This window comes from Rattus norvegicus, chromosome 8 (genome assembly GCF_036323735.1).
Source record: "Rattus norvegicus strain BN/NHsdMcwi chromosome 8, GRCr8, whole genome shotgun sequence".
Classification (NCBI taxonomy): domain Eukaryota; kingdom Metazoa; phylum Chordata; class Mammalia; order Rodentia; family Muridae; genus Rattus; species Rattus norvegicus.
Genome location: NC_086026.1, coordinates 80,714,368 through 80,728,030, shown reverse-complemented (window position 1 = coordinate 80,728,030; position 13,663 = coordinate 80,714,368). Strand labels below are relative to the sequence as shown.

At 43.0% G+C, this 13,663-nt stretch overlaps 1 protein-coding gene across 13 annotated transcripts in view; it reads left to right on the top strand.

The window, feature by feature from the left end:
- The first annotated feature begins 9,757 nt into the window (after nt 1-9,757).
- Aqp9 (aquaporin 9) overlaps nt 9,758-13,663 on the top strand; it is a 40,247-nt gene continuing 36,341 nt past the window's right edge. For 3 of the 13 annotated variants that reach the window (XM_063266084.1, XM_039082095.2, XM_039082099.2), the window contains exons 1-2: nt 9,758-9,867; nt 10,839-10,995. The gene's annotated coding sequence lies outside the window, so the exon portion shown is untranslated. Of the gene's footprint in view, nt 10,996-13,260; nt 13,501-13,663 lie in introns of those variants that run through there. The other 10 variants (XM_039082097.2, XM_006243362.3, XM_039082100.2 and 7 more) reach the window with 7 other exon arrangements.

The following is a 13,663-nucleotide window of genomic DNA, read 5'->3' as shown; positions in this document are numbered from 1 at the left end:
TTTCCTCATTCTTCTTGTGCCTGGGACCCAGTGCTAAGTTCACAGTCACTCAAAAAACATTAGGAAGTCCAGTGTGGTGGCACACATCTGTAATCTTAGCATTAGGGAAGCTGAGGCAGGAGGATTTTTTTTTTCCGGAGCTGGGGACCGAACCCAGGGCCTTGCGCTTCCTAGGCAAGCGCTCTACCACTGAGCTAAATCCCCAACCCCACTGAGCTAAATCCCCAACCCCGAGGATTTTTTAATTGAGGCAAGGCTGGGCCATGTAATCAAACTCTCCATTACAATGTTTATCATATGTTTGCTGAACTGGGCAAAATCAATAGAGAAAGGAAAAATAACAAATCACGCTATACGAATAATGTAGGTAATATGTCTAGTCAACCTGTTTGGAGATAGAGGGTCAAACAACTTCCAAGGTATTTTTTGCAGTTTTCCATGTACAGAATAGAAAGCATACCTAAAGTCGTAGGCAGAATACTCATGCAAGGATATTTTGTCACCATTTTGAAGCAAATCAATTATAGTGTTTTCCTTGCTGTCTTTCAAAAACACGTCAAATGTCAATAGTCAAAAGGCTTTGATATCGTGGAACAAACATGCACTGGAGAACCTTGCTTCATTTAGTCAACACTCTTTCCCTTAAACAAATTTTCACTGGGCAAATAGTCATCATCTTTGGACCCAAAAGATCAATAATTGAAGCTTGGGGAGGACGTGAGAGGCCTGGATTGAGGATGTCCCATCTGTGTGCACAGCAGCTCTGACTGTATTCCACCCAGATGCCTCAGTCAGAATGATTTGACTTTAAATAGCTTCTTTACTGCTTATATGATCATTAATCGGTGACCTTTCTCCTCACCAATACAGCTGGGGAAATCAGCTAAGTGGGGGATTTGATTAATTATTTAGAAATAAATCTATTTCGGGTCAACAGATAAAACCTCCCGCAGCTAAAATCCTCAAGCCCAAGACCCAAGTTCAATCCCCAGGAACCACGTGATAGAAGGGAAAAAAAAAAAAAAACCTGACACTGAACGTTGACCTCTGACCTTCACATGAGTATCACGGCTCACACACTCATGTACACATGCACACTAAATAAATAAAATGTTAGAAGAAGAGATGAAAGAAAAAACTATCAGAACAGACAGAACTGGAGTCTCCGGATTCTGTGGACTAAATGGGAAGTTAACAGGGGTGCGTCATACAGCATCTGTTCATCAGAGATACGGCGTTTAAAGGCACACCTTTGGCTGTCTCTCTCAGGAACAAAGGCTTTGCTGTCAGTGGTGTGCTAATGTTTAAAAGCCTGTATTCTGGGATGGTGTAAGTGGTTCTTGGGTAAACCAAGGCTACGTCATATTGCCCTACAGTTAAGATGGTTCCAGAGAGGACTGGAGAGATGGCTCAGTGGTTAAGAGCACTGACTGCTCTTCCAGAGGTCCCGAGTTCAAATCCCAGCAACCACATGGTGGCTCACAACCATCTGTAATGGGATCTGATGCCTTCTCCTGGTATGTCTAAGTGTACTTATATATAATAAATCAATAAATAAACCTTTAAAAAGAGATGGGAACATTACAGCATCTGTTATGAGCCAGATACACTCCAAAATCTTAGCCATAGAGTTGGGTTGGAAAACTCTCCCCAAGTCTGATTTGGGTCCCAGCTAGTGTGAAAATATCTCATGCCATTGTGGTGGTAAAGTTCATGAGCTCACACAGAACAGGTCTGCTCTCTAGGCCATACCAAGAAATATATAGAAACGATACTGTTATTTTGGCAGAAACTCTGTACTTGGGCACAAAGGGGGCGATAAGGGGCTGGACCTAAGGGCCACATGAATAATACAACTTAAAATCCACTGTGGGTAATGCACTGGTGAGGCCAGGACTCACAGATAGGTTTGGGAGACTGGAGAGGTGGATGGCCTAGTGGCAAAAGGCACTGTTGCCCTTGTAGCGGTCCCACGTTCAGGTCTCAGCCCCCAACCCTCACAACCCTCTGTAACTCCAGCTCCAGGTCACTGGATCCTCTGTTTTGTCCTCCATGGGCACCACACTCACATACACACACATCCCAGCACTCAGGGAGACATAATTAAAGATAAAATTATATTTTTTAAAAGGTAGCAAATGGCTTTATTTCTCAAAAGGGGAAGTGACTAGGGTTTGGACAGGAAGACCAGCAGGAAGATGGTTCTAGATGAAAAGATATAGTGCAGGCGGGGCTTGTGGGCAGAAGTGAGCAAGGCGTATTGTGAAATCGAGGAGTCCTCTCAGGTGAAATCAGATTTCATGTTGAGAATATTGAGGTGCTTATTTTGTGAAGTGAAGTTTCAGAAGACTTAGACTTGCTGGGCGCCTTGACCCTTTTTTATTCTGCTATTACAAAATATCTGTAAATGAATGATATATAAAGAAAGGGGGTATATTTAGCTCATGTTACTGGTAAGAGGCTCCTTGCTACAAGATGCTGTATTTTGCATGATCAGACAGAGCAAGTATGCCACGTTCCCCATAGCCCATTAGTCCATAGATGGATTCATTCATTCACCAGGGAAGATTTTCCATGAAGCAGATGCTAGTCTCAGCTCTCAGCACTGCTGCTGGGGACCACATTTCCAGCAAATGAGCTTTATAGGGACTGTCACAGTGGGACGTTGTCAGTATGGATGTAGGGATTCCGGTCTTTATGTGTCATGGGGAACTGCTGAATTTTATAAAAGGAAAGAATATAAATAACAGTGTTTTAAAGGAGCTGTCCTTTTAAAGATCTACAAGGTGACTCTGAGCAGGAGAGGGAAAGAGCCCATTTAGTCCTTCTCAATATTATTTCTTCTTTTCAATTAAAAACTAAGGGGCTAGAGGGATGACTCAGTTTTTAAGAGCACATGCTGCCCTTCCAGAGGATCAGAGTTTGTCTTCCAGCACTCACAATGCTCGCCTCACAATCACCTGTAACTCTAGCTACAGGGGAATCTGATGCTCTGCTGACTCCATGAGCACCTGCATGAATATAATATGCACACACACACACACACACACACACGCACACACACACACACACACAGAGAGACAGAGAGAGATGCACATATGTACATAAATTAAAAATTATAAAAATAAATCCATTTTAAGAAATTATTTCTCTAAATATTGACATTTAAAGGGTAGGTTCTGTTCAGTAAAAAGGACAAGACCTTCCTTGTAACGTTGAGAAGCCACTTACGTGTCAAGATCTGTTGGCTTGTAACATCGATAACATGAGCCATTGTAAGAGTAAGAATTGATTAAAATGGTTTTGTGTATGTGTGTAAAACTGTATTCACACATGAAGGCTGTAATTATAATGGCAAAAGAGGGGCTTGTTTACTCTATGCTGATCAACCACCTTACCAGAACTCATGCACCTACCTCTATTTAAACTAAGCTCACTGCAAAGATTCACCGAGTCTGGAAGATTTTAAATCCATCTATGCTTGTAAAATGACCTTGTACTTGTAAAGTAAATAACTCTACAAGACTGACCAATAAACATATAATGTGGATCTAAATTTTATTCAACATATTGAAGATTGAGGGACAGGCAGAAATATAGCAAACAAACACAAAAACATAATTATTATGTAAAGTAGAAGACATAAAATATTTAATGTTCGAAGGGGAAATTTTACTTTGACAAAAAGCATAGCTTACTGGGAAGTTGTTATGATGATGAAAATTCATACAAAGACAGCTTAGAGTGTAGTGAAGCAAAGCTACATACAGCAGTTTCTTATGTATATAGCTACAGATATATAGATATATTGGTGTGTATATATTTATACACATGGACATATGTGTGCATATCTATTCTTATATATGAAGGAATATATTTCAGAAATTGGTCTTACACAGTTTTAGAAGCTAGTTAAGCTGCCCCTGACAGGTAGATTACTTCATACCTGAAACTTGAAGTTCGTAGAAAGATCAGGAAGAGGAGATGCGTGGGGGGTGGGGCACATCGAGAGTACTCTGGGACCTGCCGTTGTCACTTGAGGTTTATGAGAACAGACTGATACCCACAGAAAATCATCAGTCGCAATTGCCTCTGACCTTGATGACATGGCTGGCCTACGGAAGGTAGAAGGCTTCATTGTGGAGTTCCATATGCTCACACCTCATGTGGGAGTTGGGAAAGCTGAAGAAAGATCCAGGCAAGAGGCTACAGGTGTGGATCTGGCCTCATACCAGCAAGGTGAGCCATCAGGTGAGTGACAACACAAGAGCTGCAAACAGGTGGTGCTTCTATCCTGTTGCAAGCATCTCTCTTGGGACCCACCCTAAGAAGAGATATAGGGAAGGAGAATTTACACTGGGCTTACCAGAGTCACAGTCAACAAAGCATCGACATAGACAGAAAGAGTTTCCACTGAAGCCTTCATACCATCCTCACTGAAGCAAAGCTACCATCTTGCAAGCTTTGAGCATTCTTTCCCCAGAATTGGACTGATAAAGAGGAGCAAGCAGAATTCAAGGATGGCCCCTGGGTTTCCCAACCTAGTGTTCATACACACTATAGTCCAACTGGGACTGAGCCTGACTTGGTGAATAGAATGAGAGCTTTCCCGTGGTTACGTTATAGGCAAAGGCACAGGGGCAATCATATGCAAGGTAACCAAATCTGTTGACTATGAGTTGATAATTATTCCCAATGGCTCTAGCTAATTAGATGAGCCCCTAGAGTAGACTGGAATCTTCTGAAAGTAAGTGATCGTGGTCTGAAAAGATCTATGGAGGGGTCACATTTTAAGAACCAAAGGGCACCTGTTAGCAACCCATAATCAATTGCTGGCCACACGATGAAAACCTTAGTCTTTCAACAACAAAGAAGAAAGTGACAACACCCTGAGGGTGCCCACCCACTGACCTTTCTCTGTTCAAGCCTTCAGATAAAGATATAGCTGGCAACACCTTGATCTCAGCCTCCTAAGGTCCTGAGCAGAGCTACACCAGGCTGGATTACTGACCTGAATCTGTGCCATATGTTGGTGTAGATCAGAATGAAACTTGAGAGAATATTTGATGACAGATAATTTTGTTATGCAACAAAGAAACTACCATACTAATTATAATAAAGTGGCACAAATATAAATAATCATTAACCTTGACTATATGAATATATCACTTTGTGCAATGCAAGAAAATAGACTTTGGGGGTTGGGGATTTAGCTCAGTGGTAGAGCGCTTGCCTAGCTAGCGCAAGGCCCTGGGTTCAGTCCCCAGCTCCGAAAAAAAGGGAAAAAAAAAAGAAAAAAAAAAAAGAAAATAGACTTTGGGGGAGCTGAAGAGATGACTCAGTGGTTAAGAGCACTGACTGCTCTTCCAGAGGTCCTGAGTTCAAATCCCAGCAGTCACATGGTGGCTCACAACCATCTATAATGAGATCTGATGTGTGTGCATGAAGATAGCTACAGTGTATTCATATATATATATATATATATATATAAATTTTATTATATGTATATATACATATAATATAATTTATATATATTTAAATTATATTATATGTAACATCTAACATCTACATTTTAAAATTATATCCTATGAGGGCTGGAGCCATGGCTTGGAGGTTAAGAGTTCATTCTGGAAGAATAATAAAATAATTAGGTTCCTAAAATGTAAATAAGTTGTCATTTGCTCTATACCTGATTTCTCAACTTCTTTTACGTGCCTTGCTTTTAGAACAATTTCAGAGATTAAATGCTGCTTTAAATTTGGTACTTTGATTTTTGTTAGAGTGACAAATATGTTAATGTAGTTAAATTCGTTTTTAAAATGGACATTAGTACCTAGAGTCAAAAATAATGACTTAATTTAAGTAGTGACCATATGTCGAGACTGATTTGACATTTGAAATGATCGTCTTATTTTATAATCATTCATAGTGAAACAATGTTCCAGTTAGCTAATTAGTAAAATATTGAGGCCAATACTTTACTGCTAACTTGCAAAATCACAAGTGTTTTTAAATTATAAAGGATATAAAATATGTTTTTAAAAAAAGTTTGTTTTGTTTTTGCAGTCAGTTCACAACTGCCTGTGACTACCTGACACTTTCTTCTGACCTCCAGGGTATCCTTATACATGTGGCATGTATGTGCGAGCACACATGCATGTACACACACACACACACACACACACACGCACACACACATTCAGATAGAGAAAGAGAGATGAAGTGTGTGTGTGTGTGTGTGTGTGTGTGTGTGTGTGTGTAGTTTTAAATGTCTTAGATTTCATGTATGCTGGTGAACAACACAGTCTTAATCATAACACTCCAGAGGCTGAGGCAAGGAGATCTCTGAGAATTCCTGGCTAGCCTGTATATCAAGATCCAAGCTAGTCAAAACTAAATGGTGAGATTCGTTCTGGGTAAATAAATGTATGCCTTAGAAATTAACAACAGGGCTGGAGAGATGGCTCAGTGGTTAAGAGCACCGACTGCTCTTCCAGAGGTCCTGAGTTCAAATCCCAGCAACCACATGGTGGCTCACAACCATCTGTAATGGGATCCGATGCCCTCTTCTGGTGTGTCTGAAGACAGCCACTGTGTACTCATATACAAAATAAATAAATAGATCTTTAAACAAAAAAGAAATTAACAACAAAAACTTTTTAGCATGCTGATAGAAATATGAAATGATGAATTGTGGATGGTGAATGTACCAGAGACATTGTATTTACATTGAAGAACCATATAAGGATGCTTGTTTCTATTATTTTTGATTTATTGTGACTGTAGTGACTTCAAATAAAACAGTAAGAGAAGGAAATAAGGAACATATTCCTACTGTAAGAGAAGAGGTATACCGGGTTTTATTTAGGCCTTATTCATCGGCTCCCTCAAAACCATCAATTATTGTGTTTGCAAAGAGTTGTGGCTACCCACCGTACTTTGGCCAATTGTTTTTATTAATAGTCTGGTTCACTCTGTAGAAAAGTAAGATAACACTACAAGGAAATACCATAATACATACCTATCTATCTTTATAGCCCTTTCTTAAGGTCGTATTGTTGGCTAATATGCATATGCACAAAGTGTTTCTTTGTTTTTAAATATGTGTGTATGTACCTGTACCCAAAGCACACATAGGGAGGGCAGAAGAAAGCCTCCTTCTTTCTTGCCTTCTGTCCTTGCCTTGATCGTTGCCTTCTGACACACACACACACACACACACACACACACACACACACACACACACTCACACAAATCCTACAATTAAAACTGTAATTTAATTGCACATTTTATATTTTTATAAAATATAAATGTCTTTCTAGCATAGTTTTTCCCATTATTTTTAACAATTTATTAGCTAAATAAACTTTAGACTCAAAGTGCAATCCTCATCAGAAACCAGACAATCTTTCCATATATCCTTCTTTGTGTCTTCAAGTACAAGGGCCACAAAGCTCTTCAAACTTCTCTTTTCTAGATATTTCTCTGCACATATTTCTTTGGAACTGGGACACGATCTCATCATTCTCTTTGCATTTCACTCTAAGCTGGAGCTCTGTGTCTGCTGTGATGTCAACACGTGTTTTTCAGAGGAGTATCACTTTAGGAAGGAATAGGCCTCTGCGTGGTAAGGCCAGCCTCAGTAGTAGCTTCAGGGATGACACTCAGGGTGGCTAACCCGGAGCTCTGGCTTGCCGTCACAGTCCTGGGTCTCTAAAGTCAGAAACCATGCCAGCAAGTACGTGAAACACTGCTGAAGTAAAATCGGGCTTTCATTTCCTTTGAGACAGTTCTATCTCCCAAGTGCTTAGCACCTTTGCACCTAATCCCAAACGAGCCGGTGAGGGTTTGTATAGGCTTGGCTCAGGGAACCGCACTTTTAGGAGGTGTGGCCTTTTTGGAGGGACTGTCTCATTGTGGACATAGCTGCCTCGAAGTGAGTCTTCCACTAGCAGCCTTCAGATGAAGACGTAGAACTCTCAGCTGCTCCTGAACCATGCTTGCCTGGAAACTGCCATGTTCCTGCCTTGATGATACTGGAACGTAATCCCCCTTATTATCTTATCAGCTTTCTGTTTTCCAACTCCCTCACTGCCTAACCTTGACTGTCCCGGAACTTGCTCTGTAGGTTGACCTTAAACTCAGAGATCTGCATGCATATCTCCCAGGATTAAAGGTTTTACCACCTGCCTGGATCTAAATTTAGCTGAGCAGGATCTTGCCCAAGGTTGCCATTCCCCGAGCCAAGCATATACAAACCATCATACTAATTAATCGAATTGACAAAGGAAGTCCCAAAAAAGCCCAGCAGAAACTTTGTTCTCTGGTTAAGTCTCATGAAGAGCATTTTGAACAAGCATAGCAAGCTGAGAAAGAAAAATTATATATAAAATATGTGGTTAGAGTATTAAAGGGGCACCAGGGAAGTGAAATAGAGCAAATCCTGTGTTAAAGGATATTAAATTGAATTAAGGGAGTGGCAACCTTGGGAGTTCAAGGTATAGAAGTTCTTTTAAAAAATACATTAATACAATGTAAGTGTAGTGGAATAAATTGTCCACTGATTTTTCTTTGAAGAAGACTGAAACGGAGGGTAAGAGGAGAAAAGGAGATGGTCAGGAAAGGAGGGAGCGAGGAAGAGAGAGAGGGAGAAGGAGAGAGAGAGAGAGAGAGAGAGAGAGAGAGAGAGAGAGAACATCAAGCTACTTGGGGGGCTGGGAGTAGGAGGATCAGGAGTGCAGAATATTGGGGGTGGGATAGGGGTAGGTGACACACTGACACAGACTGAAAATTACACCCACACACCAAGAAACAACATTTCCATAAATCACTCCTTTGTTCAAGAAAATTATTTAAGGCCAAAAGGCGGTTATAAGCAGTGTGGACATCATTGTGCTATAAGAAAAATTCAACCAACCAACCAACCAACCAAACCCCAAAAACCTTTCTATATAAAGTGGTGGGGAAGATCTGATGTGAAGGAATAAGGAAGACAGGACAATGGTAAAATCCAGCCCAAAATTTATTTTACAAGATGGCCATGCAGAGGCCAGGTAATGTGTGGACACCCTCACAGCACCTTTGCTCTTCAGGAAGAGTGAGAAATTCAAGTGAACTTGAGTGTGGGGTCTGCGATCACAGACCATGAGCACTGAGCCCCAGTCCTCAAGGGAAGAGTTTGGCCCTCACAAGAGGGAAGAAATAGAGTCTCAAAAAGGGGGCGAACTGGGGCTTCTCAGGTAGAGCCCACTTCCAGAAAGGTCACTGACGTAGGACAGGGAAAAAGGGGGAAGCTGCCAGGATAAAACAGGAGGTTTCTTGAGGTAGCGACTTTGAACTAGCAGTCAACATCCTGGCATGCCCGGTGCCCAGATCAAGATAGCAATATCTGGGGATTGGGTGACATTTCTCCTTGCAAAGATGAAAGAAAAATGGAGTTCTTCCCAGAGTGATGAGTCCATCAAGCACAATCTCCCACAGAATGGCTGAGTGATGGGTGACTTCCTGCGGGTACCCGGGAGAGCCCTGCAGCCGGAGCAGGGTAGTCTCCGCTGAGGGCTTCAGTGTTGTAGGTCAGATGAGTTGCTATTATCTTATTGTAGAGAGGACAGGGTATCTGGACAGTGAGTGGAAAAGGAGACCGGCAGCTGTGTGCAGAGCACCTGCATCCAATGTGTCTTCCTCAGGATAAAGAAGGATGGCTGGAATCCTGCCCTTCCTGTCCTGGCCAGGATGGCAAGGCTCCACAGTCAGCATAGGTGGGGGAGGGGAGGATGTGTGTGATGTCAGGTAGTAACTGTTAACAGCCTCCTGTTCTTCCTAGTCCTGGGGCACTATGGGCACTTAGGAAGTCCCCACAGTTGCCTGGTAAGGGCCTACCATTGACATTTCACCATGATGTCCCAAATAGCTGGGAGGTCCAGGGCTCTGTTTTAATGGGAGAACTAGAAAATAACCAACTGTCTGCTAAAAGGAGCTTGCTTGAACTATGGCACGTTTGCACAAGGGAGTATTGCAGTCAGAAAAATGAATTATACACTGGCATAGAAGGAGCAGAATTGATTCTGGAGAGCAAAACTAGTTTGACCTAGTAAATACCTCACTTTTAGGGGGAAAAACATATACACATCTACTCATGAGACTCCTAGAGGAGTGTGTTCCAACTCTAGTTATCTCTGAGGCCAAGAGTTATGGGATTTTGACATTTCATCTAAATGTTATGACTTTTAAAATTAATATGATTTTATATTCAGAAAAAAAAGGTTACCACTTCTAGCCTCCAAAATGAGGGAGAAAGTGGAACAGCAAGATGCAATGGTAATTTGAAGTAAAACGGCTTTGAAAGAATGTTTTCAGCATAAGAGAAACTTGGGCTTGTTTTGGGCCTGGGATAGAAGCCAGTTTAGGAAGGGGGTGAGGCAACTGTTAACTGGCTGTCCCACAGAGGAGGCAGGGTTAGGAGCCAGAATGAGGGCTCACTGCAAGAAGAGGACAAAGGAGAAGACAGAAACAAAACTGGGGCACATTTTTGAGGAGGAACATGAAAGGAATTATAACCAATGAACCCTATTTCTTCTTCTATGGGATCTCAGGGGCAAAAATCAGCTGCGCTCAGAGAACAAGCAATAGGAACTGAGGGGCCTTGGGGAGGCAGTGCCCGCTGTGGAGAAGGAAGCAGGGTGGGATCTGGATGGTCAAGTGTACTCAAGACTCCCTGGGGTCCGGCCCCACAGAGACGGTTGATTATACCTCCTGGCAAAACCCAGAGCCATCAACATCAAAGGTTAACTGGAGACACAGCAGTAATACTAATGCTGTATCGTAACTACCCATCACAGGGGAAGTCAATACAATTATATGAGTTTCCCTCATATCATCCAGCTGTCTGAGGAGAGAAGACTTGAGGAAAAACCCATGGCCAAGCGTACCCAGAGTTGGGCTTGGGTATCAAGGGTATAGACAAGAGCCAGCAGGTCAGTGGAACTCAAGATGCAGGTAAGTGCACCTGTGTCACAGAGCCAGGCTCACTCACTAACAACTAGGTGGGGAGGGAGGCTGGCTTTTCGAGAATGATGCCAGCAGATTTCAGAAGCAGTATAGATGAAAAACAAACCAAAACTAGGAATGGACCTTTCAATCATCGGTGAGATGAATCGCAGTGTTAAAGATTGTGTGAGAGGAATGGTCCTGGGATGTGACATCATTTCCAAGTGTGAACAGGCGGCCCTAGAATAGAGCTAGAGCTAAACAATGCAGGGGAAGTCAAAAAGATGAGGTCAGGGTATGAGGTGGTCCGATTCGTGAACAATTGACCATCTCATGAGTGGGCAAAGTTAGGTACACAGAAGAGAATGCTGGAGCCAGAGAAGGTCACATCCAGATAGAATTAAATGTGCTCCAGGGGCTAGGCTTTGACATTCAGTATGGCACAGAGTTAGGACTGTTGATAGCCGAATGGGGCAAGGTGTTGGCAAGTGTAGAACAGCCTTCCAGGGTTTTGGCTCAGTGTACCTGTATTTTCTTGGATGGGATAGTCCTTTGCAGGAACTTTTCACTTAGACTATTATTCCTTAGCAGAATAGATCTGGATTTTAATCCCCAGTGCCTAATGCATGGCCAGTATTTAGTGAAATGTGTTCCTGAATGGATGAGAGAGGGTTGGATGGATAGATAGATAGATGCATGAACGGATGTCAAGAGGGATGCACAGAATGGAAAATGGATGGATGGGATACGATGCAATCAGATGGCTGGGATGGTATGGATCGACTGATGGATAGATATCATAGATGGATGGTCAGACAGATGGACAGATGGATTGACAGGTGGATGGAATGGGACTGATTGACTAATGACTACATGGATGGAAATTACCATAGCCCCATGTATCCATTTAGAACATTAAAGGGGAGAGTGTTTCTGTAAAGATCCCTCCTAAGGTGAAGGGCAGAGTGATGGTCACTGCTTTCCCTCTTAGGGTACTTGGGCGGTTTGCCTGGAGGCTGGAGACAGAAGTGAGGAGTTCTGTTTGATGAATGAGTTACGGTGATAGGGAATAATAGACGATAACTAACCCCCTTCACCTGAGCGTGACATAGACCGCCCAATCTCTACTTCTGGGCTCTTCACTCCCCCACCCGATCAGTCCTAATGGCTTCATCAATCACCTCTCTGAACACAGGCACCCTTTGCGTGTGGGCTCACACTGCTTCCTACTTCATATCTCTCCCAGGCATGTGCGGTTCCACATCACACAATCTCCACTGCAGTCCTGGGCTTCTCCAGGGCTAGCACTGTGTGCCACCTCTCCCAGCGGCTAAGGACCTAGCAAGGAACTTTGACAGTTTCTTTTATTTTCTACGTCTAACCCACCACCCCCTCCATTTCAGGACACAAGGAACTCTTAAACGGCTTCTTCTACTTCTTCATTATGCAAACTGCCACTCAGCTTTAGAATCCTGGAACACCCCTACATGAATCTACATGTGGCAATTTAGGACTTCCTTTAATCCCCTCCCAACTCACAGTCAGATTGTCTTTTTAATTGGTTAAGTTTGATCACTAATAGTTTAATGTAAGAATTTAGGGCATTCTGCTTACTCACCATCACCCCTGCCATTCTTCTTCCTCCCCATAGCACCCCAACATCTTTGTCTTGTTTGTGACCCATTCATTTGTTGTTTTGTTTCAGGACAGGGTTTCTCTGTGCCCTGACTGTCCTGGAACTTGCTCTTGCAGCCAGGGCTGGCCTTGAATTCATAGATCTGCCTGCCTCTGCCTCCTAAGTGCTGGGATCACAGGTGTGTGAGCCAGGCCAACTTGTGACCCATTGATTTTAACAGGGACCGTCTGTGTGGCCAATGGTTTAGGGCTGTGCCCTAGAGCCTGATGGGCAACCACTGGTGGCTAACCACTGGTGGCTAGTAGTTTGTCAGGGACAGCTAGGGGAGGATGATCTTTTTAAAAACCCAAAGATCTGATGACCTCATTGGCCCCACCTGATCTACTCCAGTGATTTATGGCGCTTTTAACCTGACACACAATGTACAAGGCTCAGTGGAGTCTTGTTTTCCCCACTACAGTTCCTTCCTTCTTCACACTGTTCTTTCCTTCGCCCTGGAGACTAACTACAGTAGGTGTTTCTCTGGTTCTTTGGTAGGTGTCATGCTGCCCCCCCCCCCCCCCCGCCCTCAGAGCCCTTCACACCCACTTCCTTCCCCATTTTATGAGTAACCCCTGTGCTTCCTGATCAGCTCAGACATAATTTCCTGGGAGACACTGCAGAGATCTCTCCAACAAGGGGGACTATGTATTTGCACATAGAAATACAGCCGCCATCGGCAAAGCATGTGCCCTCGGCTGCAGTTGTCTATTCGTGCCTGTGTGGTTATTTCCTATGTTGGTCTTCCTCATACCTGACCCTGTGACAAGCAAGACCGCCCTGTGCTTTCGCTACAGGCAGTGCTTGGCACACAGAAGTGTGCCATAAATATTTGTCAGGTGAGTGAGCGTGGACTCTGAAGAACATGCTTTGTGTCTTATTAGCTGAAGTCAGAGCAATAAAGTCCTGTTCCTCTGGTCTAGCCACCGGGACTTGGACATAATGTGGTCATAGGAAACTCTCCAAGACAAAGCTATATCCATAATCACCTAACCAGGAGTG